Raw genomic sequence first — 14,859 nt, forward strand, 5'->3', positions numbered from 1 at the left:
CATCGAGTTTTCTGTATCTCGAGCCTTCTGGGACGAGCACCAATTTCCCAAGAGGGGCTGCATCAGGACGAAGTCAAAACCCAGGAAAGTTGTCTCGGAACACCTTCAATAAAGCATGCCAGCAGTGCATTGAAAAGGCAGGGAGCTTTAGCCACCGTCCTCTAGCAGTCGCAAGGCTGTGCACACAATGTCGTCTCCCTGCGGCAACGTTCTTCGCCCTCGTACAAGCTACCGCTCTGTCCGGCTCCCGGAGCAGGAGAAGCGGCTGCTTCGCGCACACAACAGCGGAGCGGCAGCCGTACGCTCCGAAGCGCTGCTTCAGCCGAAAGTCGCCGGCCACCGGCGCTTCGCTTCGGACAGCTCCGGAGAGCCGTAGTATGCGTCTGCACTAGACTGCATCCTAGCGAAAAGCTTTGGCAGTGTGTCTCGCAGGGAGATAGCTTAGGAGCGCAGCGCACTTATGCCTCCCTTGCCCAGAAACACGATTTTATTGCACACTCCAAAAACATTGCTCTTTCCAGGGCAATATATAAGCTGTTTTCTGACGGCCGTGATCTTTCGATTACTCTTGCCCAGCTCGTTGTTTCAGCGTGCACGTGCCGCCCTGACAATCAGTGCACAGTGAAAGCAATCGCAAAAGTCCAGCAGCTGCTGACTCCCAAACACAAGGCGCTTGTCTACGTTCTTGCTTCTCCACACTTCAACAGAGTCCTTCATTTCTGCAGCTGCCATCGAGTTTTCTGTATCTCGAGCCTTCTGGGACGAGCACCAATTTCCCAGGAGGGGCTGCATCAGGACGAAGTCAAAACCCAGGAAAGTTGTCTCGGAACACCTTCAATAAAGCATGCCAGCAGTGCAATGAAAAGGCAGGGAGCTTTAGCCACCGTCCTCCAGAATTGCCAAGGCTGTGCACACAATGTCGTCTCCCTGCGGCAACGTTCTTCGCCCTCGTACAAGCTACCGCTCTGTCCGGCTCCCGGAGCAGGAGAAGCGGCTGCTTCGCGCACACAACAGCGGAGCGGCAGCCGTACGCTCCGAAGCGCTGCTTCAGCCGAAAGTCGCCGGCCACCGGCGCTTCTCTTCGGACAGCTCCGGAGAGCCGTAGTGTGCGTCTGCACTAGACTGCATCCTAGCGAAAAGCTTTGGCAGTGTGTCTCGCAGGGAGATAGCTTAGGAGCGCAGCGCACTTATGCCTCCCTTGCCCAGAAACACTGATTTGCTGCACACTCCAAAAACACTGCTCTTTCCATGGTACTATGTAAGCTGCTGTCTGACGCCCGTTCTCTTCTGCCCACTCTTGCCCAGCTGGTTGTTGCAGCGTGCACGTGCCTTCCTGGCATTAAGAGCACAGTGAAAGCAATCGCAAAAGTCCAGCAGCTGCTGACTCCCAAACACAAGGCGCTTGTCTACGTTCTTGCTTCTCCACACTTCAACAGAGTCCTTCATTTCTGCAGCTGCCATCGAGTTTTCTGCATCTCGAGCCTTCTGGGACGAGCACCAATTTCCCAGGAGGGGCTGCATCAGGACGAAGTCAAAACCCAGGAAAGTTGTCTCGGAACACCTTCAATAAAGCATGCCAGCAGTGCAATGAAAAGGCAGGGAGCTTTAGCCACCGTCCTCCAGAATTGCCAAGGCTGTGCACACAATGTCGTCTCCCTGCGGCAACGTTCTTCGCCCTCGTACAAGCTACCGCTCTGTCCGGCTCCCGGAGCAGGAGAAGCGGCTGCTTCGCGCACACAACAGCGGAGCGGCAGCCGTACGCTCCGAAGCGCTGCTTCAGCCGAAAGTCGCCGGCCACCGGCGCTTCGCTTCGGACAGCTCCGGAGAGCCGTAGTGTGCGTCTGCACTAGACTGCATCCTAGCGAAAAGCTTTGGCAGTGTGTCTCGCAGGGAGATAGCTTAGGAGCGCAGCGTACTTATGCCTCCCTTGTCCAGAACACGATTTTACAGCACACACTAAAAACACTGCCCTTTCCGAGGCAAGATGCCAGATGCTCTCTGATGGCCGTGCTCTCTCCCTGCTCTTGCCCAGCTCGTTGTTTTAACGTGCACATGCCGTCCTGGCATTCAGTGCAGAGTGAAAGCAATCGCAAAAGTCCAGCAGCTGCTGACTCCCAAACACAAGGCGCTGGCTATGTTCTTGCTTCTCGACAACTCAATGCAGCCCTTCATTTCTGCAGTTGCCATCGAGGTCTCTGCATGTCGGAGCCTCAGAGGACGAGCACGAGTTTCCCACGAGGGGCTGCATCAGGACGAAGTCAAAAATCAGGAAAATTGTCCTGGAACACCTTCCATAAGGATGCTAGAAGGGAATTGAAGAGGCAGGCGAGCGGCCACCAGCGTCCAGTAGCAGTCCTTAGGGAGTGCGCAAAAGCCCGGTGCTCTTCGGCTTCGTTCTTCGCCCTCGTACAAGCTACCGCTCTGACCGACTCCCGGAGCAGGAGAAGCGGCTGCTTCGCGCACACAAGAGCGGAGCGGCAGCCGTACGCTCCGAAGCGCTGCTTCAGCCGAAAGACGCCGGCAACCGGCGCTTGGCTTCGGACAGCAGCCGAGAGCCGTAGTGTGCGTCTGCACTAGACTGCATCCTAGCGAAAAGCTTTGGCAGTGTGTCTCGCAGGGAGATAGCTTAGGAGCGCAGCGCACTTATGCCTCCCTTGTCCAGAAACACTGATTTGCTGCACACTCCAAAAACACTGCTCTTTCCATGGTACTATGTAAGCTGCTGTCTGACGCCCGTTCTCTTCTGCCCACTCTTGCCCAGCTGGTTGTTGCAGCATGCACGTGCCTTCCTGGCATTAAGAGCACAGTGAAAGCAATCGCAAAAGTCCAGCAGCTGCTGACTCCCAAACACAAGGCGCTGGCTATGTTCTTGCTTCTCGACAACTCAACGCAGCCCTTCATTTCTGCAGTTGCCATCGAGGTCTCTGCATGTCGGAGCCTCAGAGGACGAGCACGAGTTTCCCACGAGGGGCTGCATCAGGACGAATACAAAAATCAGGAAAATTGTCCTGGAACACCTTCCATAAGGATGCTAGAAGGGAATTGAAGAGGCAGGCGAGCGGCCACCACCTTCCAGTAGCAGTCCTTAGGGTGTGTGCAAAAGCCCGGTGCTCTTCGGCTTCGTTCTTCGCCCCCGTACAAGCTACCGCTCTGTCCGGCTCCCGGAGCAGGAGAAGCGGCTGCTTCGCGCACACAAGAGCGGAGCGGCAGCCGTACGCTCCGAAGCGCTGCTTCAGCCGAAAGTCGCCGGCCACCGGCGCTTCGCTTCGGACAGCTCCGGAGAGCCGTAGTGTGCGTCTGCACTAGACTGCATCCTAGCGAAAAGCTTTGGCAGTGTGTCTCGCAGGGAGATAGCTTAGGAGCGCAGCGCACTTATGCCTCCCTTGCCCAGAAACACTGATTTGCTGCACACTCCAAAAACACTGCTCTTTCCATGGTACTATGTAAGCTGCTGTCTGACGCCCGTTCTCTTCTGCCCACTCTTGCCCAGCTGGTTGTTGCAGCGTGCACGTGCCTTCCTGGCATTAAGAGCACAGTGAAAGCAATCGCAAAAGTCCAGCAGCTGCTGACTCCCAAACACAAGGCGCTTGTCTACGTTCTTGCTTCTCCACACTTCAACAGAGTCCTTCATTTCTGCAGCTGCCATCGAGTTTTCTGTATCTCGAGCCTTCTGGGACGAGCACCAATTTCCCAAGAGGGGCTGCATCAGGACGAAGTCAAAACCCAGGAAAGTTGTCTCGGAACACCTTCAATAAAGCATGCCAGCAGTGCATTGAAAAGGCAGGGAGCTTTAGCCACCGTCCTCTAGCAGTCGCAAGGCTGTGCACACAATGTCGTCTCCCTGCGGCAACGTTCTTCGCCCTCGTACAAGCTACCGCTCTGTCCGGCTCCCGGAGCAGGAGAAGCGGCTGCTTCGCGCACACAACAGCGGAGCGGCAGCCGTACGCTCCGAAGCGCTGCTTCAGCCGAAAGTCGCCGGCCACCGGCGCTTGGCTTCGGACAGCTCCGGAGAGCCGTAGTGTGCGTCTGCACTAGACTGCATCCTAGCGAAAAGCTTTGGCAGTGTGTCTCGCAGGGAGATAGCTTAGGAGCGCAGCGCACTTATGCCTCCCTTGCCCAGAAACACGATTTTATTGCAAACTCCAAAAACATTGCTCTTTCCAGGGCAATATATAAGCTGTTTTCTGACGGCCGTGATCTTTCGATTACTCTTGCCCAGCTCGTTGTTTCAGCGTGCACGTGCCGCCCTGACAATCAGTGCACAGTGAAAGCAATCGCAAAAGTCCAGCAGCTGCTGACTCCCAAACACAAGGCGCTTGTCTACGTTCTTGCTTCTCCACACTTCAACAGAGTCCTTCATTTCTGCAGCTGCCATCGAGTTTTCTGCATCTCGAGCCTTCTGGGACGAGCACCAATTTCCCAGGAGGGGCTGCATCAGGACGAAGTCAAAACCCAGGAAAGTTGTCTCGGAACACCTTCAATAAAGCATGCCAGCAGTGCAATGAAAAGGCAGGGAGCTTTAGCCACCGTCCTCCAGAATTGCCAAGGCTGTGCACACAATGTCGTCTCCCTGCGGCAACGTTCTTCGCCCTCGTACAAGCTACCGCTCTGTCCGGCTCCCGGAGCAGGAGAAGCGGCTGCTTCGCGCACACAACAGCGGAGCGGCAGCCGTACGCTCCGAAGCGCTGCTTCAGCCGAAAGTCGCCGGCCACCGGCGCTTCGCTTCGGACAGCTCCGGAGAGCCGTAGTGTGCGTCTGCACTAGACTGCATCCTAGCGAAAAGCTTTGGCAGTGTGTCTCGCAGGGAGATAGCTTAGGAGCGCAGCGTACTTATGCCTCCCTTGCCCAGAAACACGATTTTACAGCACACACTATAAACACTGCCCTTTCCAAGGCAAGATGCCAGATGCTCTCTGATGGCCGTGCTCTCTCCCTGCTCTTGCCCAGCTCGTTGTTTTAACGTGCACATGCCTTCCTGCCATTCAGTGCACAGTGAAAGCAATCGCAAAAGTCCAGCAGCTGCTGACTCCCAAACAGAAGGCGATGGCTATGTTCTTGCTTCTCGACAACTCAACGCAGCCCTTCATTTCTGCAGTTGCCATCGAGGTCTCTGCATGTCGGAGCCTCAGAGGACGAGCACGAGTTTCCCACGAGGGGCTGCATCAGGACGAATACAAAAATCAGGAAAATTGTCCTGGAACACCTTCCATAAGGATGCTAGAAGGGAATTGAAGAGGCAGGCGAGCGGCCACCACCGTCCAGTAGCAGTCCTTAGGGTGTGTGCAAAAGCCCGGTGCTCTTCGGCTTCGTTCTTCGCCCCCGTACAAGCTACCGCTCTGTCCGGCTCCCGGAGCAGGAGAAGCGGCTGCTTCGCGCACACAAGAGCGGAGCGGCAGCCGTACGCTCCGAAGCGCTGCTTCAGCCGAAAGACGCCGGCAACCGGCGCTTGGCTTCGGACAGCAGCCGAGAGCCGTAGTGTGCGTCTGCACTAGACTGCATCATAGCGAAAAGCTTTGGCAGTGTGTCTCGCAGGGAGATAGCTTAGGAGCGCAGCGCACTTATGCCTCCCTTGCCCAGAAACACTGATTTGCTGCACACTCCAAAAACACTGCTCTTTCCATGGTACTATGTAAGCTGCTGTCTGACGCCCGTTCTCTTCTGCCCACTCTTGCCCAGCTGGTTGTTGCAGCGTGCACGTGCCTTCCTGGCATTAAGAGCACAGTGAAAGCAATCGCAAAAGTCCAGCAGCTGCTGACTCCCAAACACAAGGCGCTTGTCTACGTTCTTGCTTCTCGACAACTCAAGGCAGCCCTTCATTTCTGCAGCTGCCATCGAGTTTTCTGTATCTCGAGCCTTCTGGGACGAGCACCAATTTCCCAAGAGGGGCTGCATCAGGACGAAGTCAAAACCCAGGAAAGTTGTCTCGGAACACCTTCAATAAAGCATGCCAGCAGTGCATTGAAAAGGCAGGGAGCTTTAGCCACCGTCCTCTAGCAGTCGCAAGGCTGTGCACACAATGTCGTCTCCCTGCGGCAACGTTCTTCGCCCTCGTACAAGCTACCGCTCTGTCCGGCTCCCGGAGCAGGAGAAGCGGCTGCTTCGCGCACACAACAGCGGAGCGGCAGCCGTACGCTCCGAAGCGCTGCTTCAGCCGAAAGTCGCCGGCCACCGGCGCTTCGCTTCGGACAGCTCCGGAGAGCCGTAGTGTGCGTCTGCACTAGACTGCATCCTAGCGAAAAGCTTTGGCAGTGTGTCTCGCAGGGAGATAGCTTAGGAGCGCAGCGCACTTATGCCTCCCTTGCCCAGAAACACGATTTTATTGCAAACTCCAAAAACATTGCTCTTTCCAGGGCAATATATAAGCTGTTTTCTGACGGCCGTGATCTTTCGATTACTCTTGCCCAGCTCGTTGTTTCAGCGTGCACGTGCCGCCCTGACAATCAGTGCACAGTGAAAGCAATCGCAAAAGTCCAGCAGCTGCTGACTCCCAAACACAAGGCGCTTGTCTACGTTCTTGCTTCTCCACACTTCAACAGAGTCCTTCATTTCTGCAGCTGCCATCGAGTTTTCTGCATCTCGAGCCTTCTGGGACGAGCACCAATTTCCCAGGAGGGGCTGCATCAGGACGAAGTCAAAACCCAGGAAAGTTGTCTCGGAACACCTTCAATAAAGCATGCCAGCAGTGCAATGAAAAGGCAGGGAGCTTTAGCCACCGTCCTCCAGAATTGCCAAGGCTGTGCACACAATGTCGTCTCCCTGCGGCAACGTTCTTCGCCCTCGTACAAGCTACCGCTCTGTCCGGCTCCCGGAGCAGGAGAAGCGGCTGCTTCGCGCACACAACAGCGGAGCGGCAGCCGTACGCTCCGAAGCGCTGCTTCAGCCGAAAGTCGCCGGCCACCGGCGCTTCGCTTCGGACAGCTCCGGAGAGCCGTAGTGTGCGTCTGCACTAGACTGCATCCTAGCGAAAAGCTTTGGCAGTGTGTCTCGCAGGGAGATAGCTTAGGAGCGCAGCGTACTTATGCCTCCCTTGTCCAGAACACGATTTTACAGCACACACTAAAAACACTGCCCTTTCCAAGGCAAGATGCCAGATGCTCTCTGATGGCCGTGCTCTCTCCCTGCTCTTGCCCAGCTCGTTGTTTTAACGTGCACATGCCGTCCTGGCATTCAGTGCACAGTGAAAGCAATCGCAAAAGTCCAGCAGCTGCTGACTCCCAAACACAAGGCGCTGGCTATGTTCTTGCTTCTCGACAACTCAATGCAGCCCTTCATTTCTGCAGTTGCCATCGAGGTCTCTGCATGTCGGAGCCTCAGAGGACGAGCACGAGTTTCCCACGAGGGGCTGCATCAGGACGAAGTCAAAAATCAGGAAAATTGTCCTGGAACACCTTCCATAAGGATGCTAGAAGGGAATTGAAGAGGCAGGCGAGCGGCCACCAGCGTCCAGTAGCAGTCCTTAGGGAGTGCGCAAAAGCCCGGTGCTCTTCGGCTTCGTTCTTCGCCCTCGTACAAGCTACCGCTCTGACCGACTCCCGGAGCAGGAGAAGCGGCTGCTTCGCGCACACAAGAGCGGAGCGGCAGCCGTACGCTCCGAAGCGCTGCTTCAGCCGAAAGACGCCGGCAACCGGCGCTTGGCTTCGGACAGCAGCCGAGAGCCGTAGTGTGCGTCTGCACTAGACTGCATCCTAGCGAAAAGCTTTGGCAGTGTGTCTCGCAGGGAGATAGCTTAGGAGCGCAGCGCACTTATGCCTCCCTTGTCCAGAAACACTGATTTGCTGCACACTCCAAAAACACTGCTCTTTCCATGGTACTATGTAAGCTGCTGTCTGACGCCCGTTCTCTTCTGCCCACTCTTGCCCAGCTGGTTGTTGCAGCATGCACGTGCCTTCCTGGCATTAAGAGCACAGTGAAAGCAATCGCAAAAGTCCAGCAGCTGCTGACTCCCAAACACAAGGCGCTGGCTATGTTCTTGCTTCTCGACAACTCAACGCAGCCCTTCATTTCTGCAGTTGCCATCGAGGTCTCTGCATGTCGGAGCCTCAGAGGACGAGCACGAGTTTCCCACGAGGGGCTGCATCAGGACGAATACAAAAATCAGGAAAATTGTCCTGGAACACCTTCCATAAGGATGCTAGAAGGGAATTGAAGAGGCAGGCGAGCGGCCACCACCGTCCAGTAGCAGTCCTTAGGGTGTGTGCAAAAGCCCGGTGCTCTTCGGCTTCGTTCTTCGCCCCCGTACAAGCTACCGCTCTGTCCGGCTCCCGGAGCAGGAGAAGCGGCTGCTTCGCGCACACAAGAGCGGAGCGGCAGCCGTACGCTCCGAAGCGCTGCTTCAGCCGAAAGACGCCGGCAACCGGCGCTTGGCTTCGGACAGCAGCCGAGAGCCGTAGTGTGCGTCTGCACTAGACTGCATCATAGCGAAAAGCTTTGGCAGTGTGTCTCGCAGGGAGATAGCTTAGGAGCGCAGCGCACTTATGCCTCCCTTGCCCAGAAACACTGATTTGCTGCACACTCCAAAAACACTGCTCTTTCCATGGTACTATGTAAGCTGCTGTCTGACGCCCGTTCTCTTCTGCCCACTCTTGCCCAGCTGGTTGTTGCAGCGTGCACGTGCCTTCCTGGCATTAAGAGCACAGTGAAAGCAATCGCAAAAGTCCAGCAGCTGCTGACTCCCAAACACAAGGCGCTTGTCTACGTTCTTGCTTCTCGACAACTCAACGCAGCCCTTCATTTCTGCAGCTGCCATCGAGTTTTCTGTATCTCGAGCCTTCTGGGACGAGCACCAATTTCCCAAGAGGGGCTGCATCAGGACGAAGTCAAAACCCAGGAAAGTTGTCTCGGAACACCTTCAATAAAGCATGCCAGCAGTGCATTGAAAAGGCAGGGAGCTTTAGCCACCGTCCTCTAGCAGTCGCAAGGCTGTGCACACAATGTCGTCTCCCTGCGGCAACGTTCTTCGCCCTCGTACAAGCTACCGCTCTGTCCGGCTCCCGGAGCAGGAGAAGCGGCTGCTTCGCGCACACAACAGCGGAGCGGCAGCCGTACGCTCCGAAGCGCTGCTTCAGCCGAAAGTCGCCGGCCACCGGCGCTTCGCTTCGGACAGCTCCGGAGAGCCGTAGTATGCGTCTGCACTAGACTGCATCCTAGCGAAAAGCTTTGGCAGTGTGTCTCGCAGGGAGATAGCTTAGGAGCGCAGCGCACTTATGCCTCCCTTGCCCAGAAACACGATTTTATTGCACACTCCAAAAACATTGCTCTTTCCAGGGCAATATATAAGCTGTTTTCTGACGGCCGTGATCTTTCGATTACTCTTGCCCAGCTCGTTGTTTCAGCGTGCACGTGCCGCCCTGACAATCAGTGCACAGTGAAAGCAATCGCAAAAGTCCAGCAGCTGCTGACTCCCAAACACAAGGCGCTTGTCTACGTTCTTGCTTCTCCACACTTCAACAGAGTCCTTCATTTCTGCAGCTGCCATCGAGTTTTCTGTATCTCGAGCCTTCTGGGACGAGCACCAATTTCCCAGGAGGGGCTGCATCAGGACGAAGTCAAAACCCAGGAAAGTTGTCTCGGAACACCTTCAATAAAGCATGCCAGCAGTGCAATGAAAAGGCAGGGAGCTTTAGCCACCGTCCTCCAGAATTGCCAAGGCTGTGCACACAATGTCGTCTCCCTGCGGCAACGTTCTTCGCCCTCGTACAAGCTACCGCTCTGTCCGGCTCCCGGAGCAGGAGAAGCGGCTGCTTCGCGCACACAAGAGCGGAGCGGCAGCCGTACGCTCCGAAGCGCTGCTTCAGCCGAAAGTCGCCGGCCACCGGCGCTTCTCTTCGGACAGCTCCGGAGAGCCGTAGTGTGCGTCTGCACTAGACTGCATCCTAGCGAAAAGCTTTGGCAGTGTGTCTCGCAGGGAGATAGCTTAGGAGCGCAGCGCACTTATGCCTCCCTTGCCCAGAAACACTGATTTGCTGCACACTCCAAAAACACTGCTCTTTCCATGGTACTATGTAAGCTGCTGTCTGACGCCCGTTCTCTTCTGCCCACTCTTGCCCAGCTGGTTGTTGCAGCGTGCACGTGCCTTCCTGGCATTAAGAGCACAGTGAAAGCAATCGCAAAAGTCCAGCAGCTGCTGACTCCCAAACACAAGGCGCTGGCTATGTTCTTGCTTCTCGACAACTCAATGCAGCCCTTCATTTCTGCAGTTGCCATCGAGGTCTCTGCATGTCGGAGCCTCAGAGGACGAGCACGAGTTTCCCACGAGGGGCTGCATCAGGACGAAGTCAAAAATCAGGAAAATTGTCCTGGAACACCTTCCATAAGGATGCTAGAAGGGAATTGAAGAGGCAGGCGAGCGGCCACCAGCGTCCAGTAGCAGTCCTTAGGGAGTGCGCAAAAGCCCGGTGCTCTTCGGCTTCGTTCTTCGCCCTCGTACAAGCTACCGCTCTGACCGACTCCCGGAGCAGGAGAAGCGGCTGCTTCGCGCACACAAGAGCGGAGCGGCAGCCGTACGCTCCGAAGCGCTGCTTCAGCCGAAAGACGCCGGCAACCGGCGCTTGGCTTCGGACAGCAGCCGAGAGCCGTAGTGTGCGTCTGCACTAGACTGCATCCTAGCGAAAAGCTTTGGCAGTGTGTCTCGCAGGGAGATAGCTTAGGAGCGCAGCGCACTTATGCCTCCCTTGTCCAGAAACACTGATTTGCTGCACACTCCAAAAACACTGCTCTTTCCATGGTACTATGTAAGCTGCTGTCTGACGCCCGTTCTCTTCTGCCCACTCTTGCCCAGCTGGTTGTTGCAGCATGCACGTGCCTTCCTGGCATTAAGAGCACAGTGAAAGCAATCGCAAAAGTCCAGCAGCTGCTGACTCCCAAACACAAGGCGCTGGCTATGTTCTTGCTTCTCGACAACTCAATGCAGCCCTTCATTTCTGCAGTTGCCATCGAGGTCTCTGCATGTCGGAGCCTCAGAGGACGAGCACGAGTTTCCCACGAGGGGCTGCATCAGGACGAATACAAAAATCAGGAAAATTGTCCTGGAACACCTTCCATAAGGATGCTAGAAGGGAATTGAAGAGGCAGGCGAGCGGCCACCACCGTCCAGTAGCAGTCCTTAGGGTGTGTGCAAAAGCCCGGTGCTCTTCGGCTTCGTTCTTCGCCCCCGTACAAGCTACCGCTCTGTCCGTCTCCCGGAGCAGGAGAAGCGGCTGCTTCGCGCACACAAGAGCGGAGCGGCAGCCGTACGCTCCGAAGCGCTGCTTCAGCCGAAAGACGCCGGCAACCGGCGCTTGGCTTCGGACAGCAGCCGAGAGCCGTAGTGTGCGTCTGCACTAGACTGCATCATAGCGAAAAGCTTTGGCAGTGTGTCTCGCAGGGAGATAGCTTAGGAGCGCAGCGCACTTATGCCTCCCTTGCCCAGAAACACTGATTTGCTGCACACTCCAAAAACACTGCTCTTTCCATGGTACTATGTAAGCTGCTGTCTGACGCCCGTTCTCTTCTGCCCACTCTTGCCCAGCTGGTTGTTGCAGCGTGCACGTGCCTTCCTGGCATTAAGAGCACAGTGAAAGCAATCGCAAAAGTCCAGCAGCTGCTGACTCCCAAACACAAGGCGCTTGTCTACGTTCTTGCTTCTCGACAACTCAACGCAGCCCTTCATTTCTGCAGCTGCCATCGAGTTTTCTGTATCTCGAGCCTTCTGGGACGAGCACCAATTTCCCAAGAGGGGCTGCATCAGGACGAAGTCAAAACCCAGGAAAGTTGTCTCGGAACACCTTCAATAAAGCATGCCAGCAGTGCATTGAAAAGGCAGGGAGCTTTAGCCACCGTCCTCTAGCAGTCGCAAGGCTGTGCACACAATGTCGTCTCCCTGCGGCAACGTTCTTCGCCCTCGTACAAGCTACCGCTCTGTCCGGCTCCCGGAGCAGGAGAAGCGGCTGCTTCGCGCACACAACAGCGGAGCGGCAGCCGTACGCTCCGAAGCGCTGCTTCAGCCGAAAGTCGCCGGCCACCGGCGCTTCGCTTCGGACAGCTCCGGAGAGCCGTAGTATGCGTCTGCACTAGACTGCATCCTAGCGAAAAGCTTTGGCAGTGTGTCTCGCAGGGAGATAGCTTAGGAGCGCAGCGCACTTATGCCTCCCTTGCCCAGAAACACGATTTTATTGCAAACTCCAAAAACATTGCTCTTTCCAGGGCAATATATAAGCTGTTTTCTGACGGCCGTGATCTTTCGATTACTCTTGCCCAGCTCGTTGTTTCAGCGTGCACGTGCCGCCCTGACAATCAGTGCACAGTGAAAGCAATCGCAAAAGTCCAGCAGCTGCTGACTCCCAAACACAAGGCGCTTGTCTACGTTCTTGCTTCTCCACACTTCAACAGAGTCCTTCATTTCTGCAGCTGCCATCGAGTTTTCTGTATCTCGAGCCTTCTGGGACGAGCACCAATTTCCCAGGAGGGGCTGCATCAGGACGAAGTCAAAACCCAGGAAAGTTGTCTCGGAACACCTTCAATAAAGCATGCCAGCAGTGCAATGAAAAGGCAGGGAGCTTTAGCCACCGTCCTCCAGAATTGCCAAGGCTGTGCACACAATGTCGTCTCCCTGCGGCAACGTTCTTCGCCCTCGTACAAGCTACCGCTCTGTCCGGCTCCCGGAGCAGGAGAAGCGGCTGCTTCGCGCACACAACAGCGGAGCGGCAGCCGTACGCTCCGAAGCGCTGCTTCAGCCGAAAGTCGCCGGCCACCGGCGCTTCTCTTCGGACAGCTCCGGAGAGCCGTAGTGTGCGTCTGCACTAGACTGCATCCTAGCGAAAAGCTTTGGCAGTGTGTCTCGCAGGGAGATAGCTTAGGAGCGCAGCGCACTTATGCCTCCCTTGCCCAGAAACACTGATTTGCTGCACACTCCAAAAACACTGCTCTTTCCATGGTACTATGTAAGCTGCTGTCTGACGCCCGTTCTCTTCTGCCCACTCTTGCCCAGCTGGTTGTTGCAGCGTGCACGTGCCTTCCTGGCATTAAGAGCACAGTGAAAGCAATCGCAAAAGTCCAGCAGCTGCTGAATCCCAAACACAAGGCGCTTGTCTACGTTCTTGCTTCTCGACAACTCAACGCAGCCCTTCATTTCTGCAGCTGCCATCGAGTTTTCTGTATCTCGAGCCTTCTGGGACGAGCACCAATTTCCCAAGAGGGGCTGCATCAGGACGAAGTCAAAACCCAGGAAAGTTGTCTCGGAACACCTTCAATAAAGCATGCCAGCAGTGCATTGAAAAGGCAGGGAGCTTTAGCCACCGTCCTCTAGCAGTCGCAAGGCTGTGCACACAATGTCGTCTCCCTGCGGCAACGTTCTTCGCCCTCGTACAAGCTACCGCTCTGTCCGGCTCCCGGAGCAGGAGAAGCGGCTGCTTCGCGCACACAACAGCGGAGCGGCAGCCGTACGCTCCGAAGCGCTGCTTCAGCCGAAAGTCGCCGGCCACCGGCGCTTCGCTTCGGACAGCTCCGGAGAGCCGTAGTGTGCGTCTGCACTAGACTGCATCCTAGCGAAAAGCTTTGGCAGTGTGTCTCGCAGGGAGATAGCTTAGGAGCGCAGCGCACTTATGCCTCCCTTGCCCAGAAACACGATTTTACAGCACACACTATAAACACTGCCCTTTTCAAGGCAAGATGCCAGATGCTCTCTGATGGCCGTGCTCTCTCCCTGCTCTTGCCCAGCTCGTTGTTTTAACGTGCACATGCCGTCCTGGCATTCAGTGCAGAGTGAAAGCAATCGCAAAAGTCCAGCAGCTGCTGACTCCCAAACAGAAGGCGATGGCTATGTTCTTGCTTCTCGACAACTCAACGCAGCCCTTCATTTCTGCAGTTGCCATCGAGGTCTCTGCATGTCGGAGCCTCAGAGGACGAGCACGAGTTTCCCACGAGGGGCTGCATCAGGACGAAGTCAAAAATCAGGAAAATTGTCCTGGAACACCTTCCATAAGGATGCTAGAAGGGAATTGAAGAGGCAGGCGAGCGGCCACCACCGTCCAGTAGCAGTCCTTAGGGAGTGCGCAAAAGCCCGGTGCTCTTCGGCTTCGTTCTTCGCCCTCGTACAAGCTACCGCTCTGACCGGCTCCCGGAGCAGGAGAAGCGGCTGCTTCGCGCACACAACAGCGGAGCGGCAGCCGTACGCTCCGAAGCGCTGCTTCAGCCGAAAGTCGCCGGCCACCGGCGCTTGGCTTCGGACAGCTCCGGAGAGCCGTAGTGTGCGTCTGCACTAGACTGCATCCTAGCGAAAAGCTTTGGCAGTGTGTCTCGCAGGGAGATAGCTTAGGAGCGCAGCGTACTTATGCCTCCCTTGTCCAGAACACGATTTTACAGCACACACTAAAAACACTGCTCTTTCCATGGTACTATGTAAGCTGCTGTCTGACGCCCGTTCTCTTCTGCCCACTCTTGCCCAGCTGGTTGTTGCAGCGTGCACGTGCCTTCCTGGCATTAAGAGCACAGTGAAAGCAATCGCAAAAGTCCAGCCGCTGCTGACTCCCAAACACAAGGCGCTTGTCTACGTTCTTGCTTCTCGACAACTCAACGCAGCCCTTCATTTCTGCAGCTGCCATCGAGTTTTCTGTATCTCGAGCCTTCTGGGACGAGCACCAATTTCCCAAGAGGGGCTGCATCAGGACGAAGTCAAAAATCAGGAAAATTGTCCTGGAACACCTTCAATAAAGCATGCCAGCAGTGCATTGAAAAGGCAGGGAGCTTTAGCCACCGTCCTCTAGCAGTCGCAAGGCTGTGCACACAATGTCGTCTCCCTGCGGCAACGTTCTTCGCCCTCGTACAAGCTACCGCTCTGTCCGGCTCCCGGAGCAGGAGAAGCGGCTGCTTCGCGCACACAACAGC

Source organism: Lonchura striata, chromosome 18 (assembly GCF_046129695.1).
Source record: "Lonchura striata isolate bLonStr1 chromosome 18, bLonStr1.mat, whole genome shotgun sequence".
NCBI classification, from domain to species: domain Eukaryota; kingdom Metazoa; phylum Chordata; class Aves; order Passeriformes; family Estrildidae; genus Lonchura; species Lonchura striata.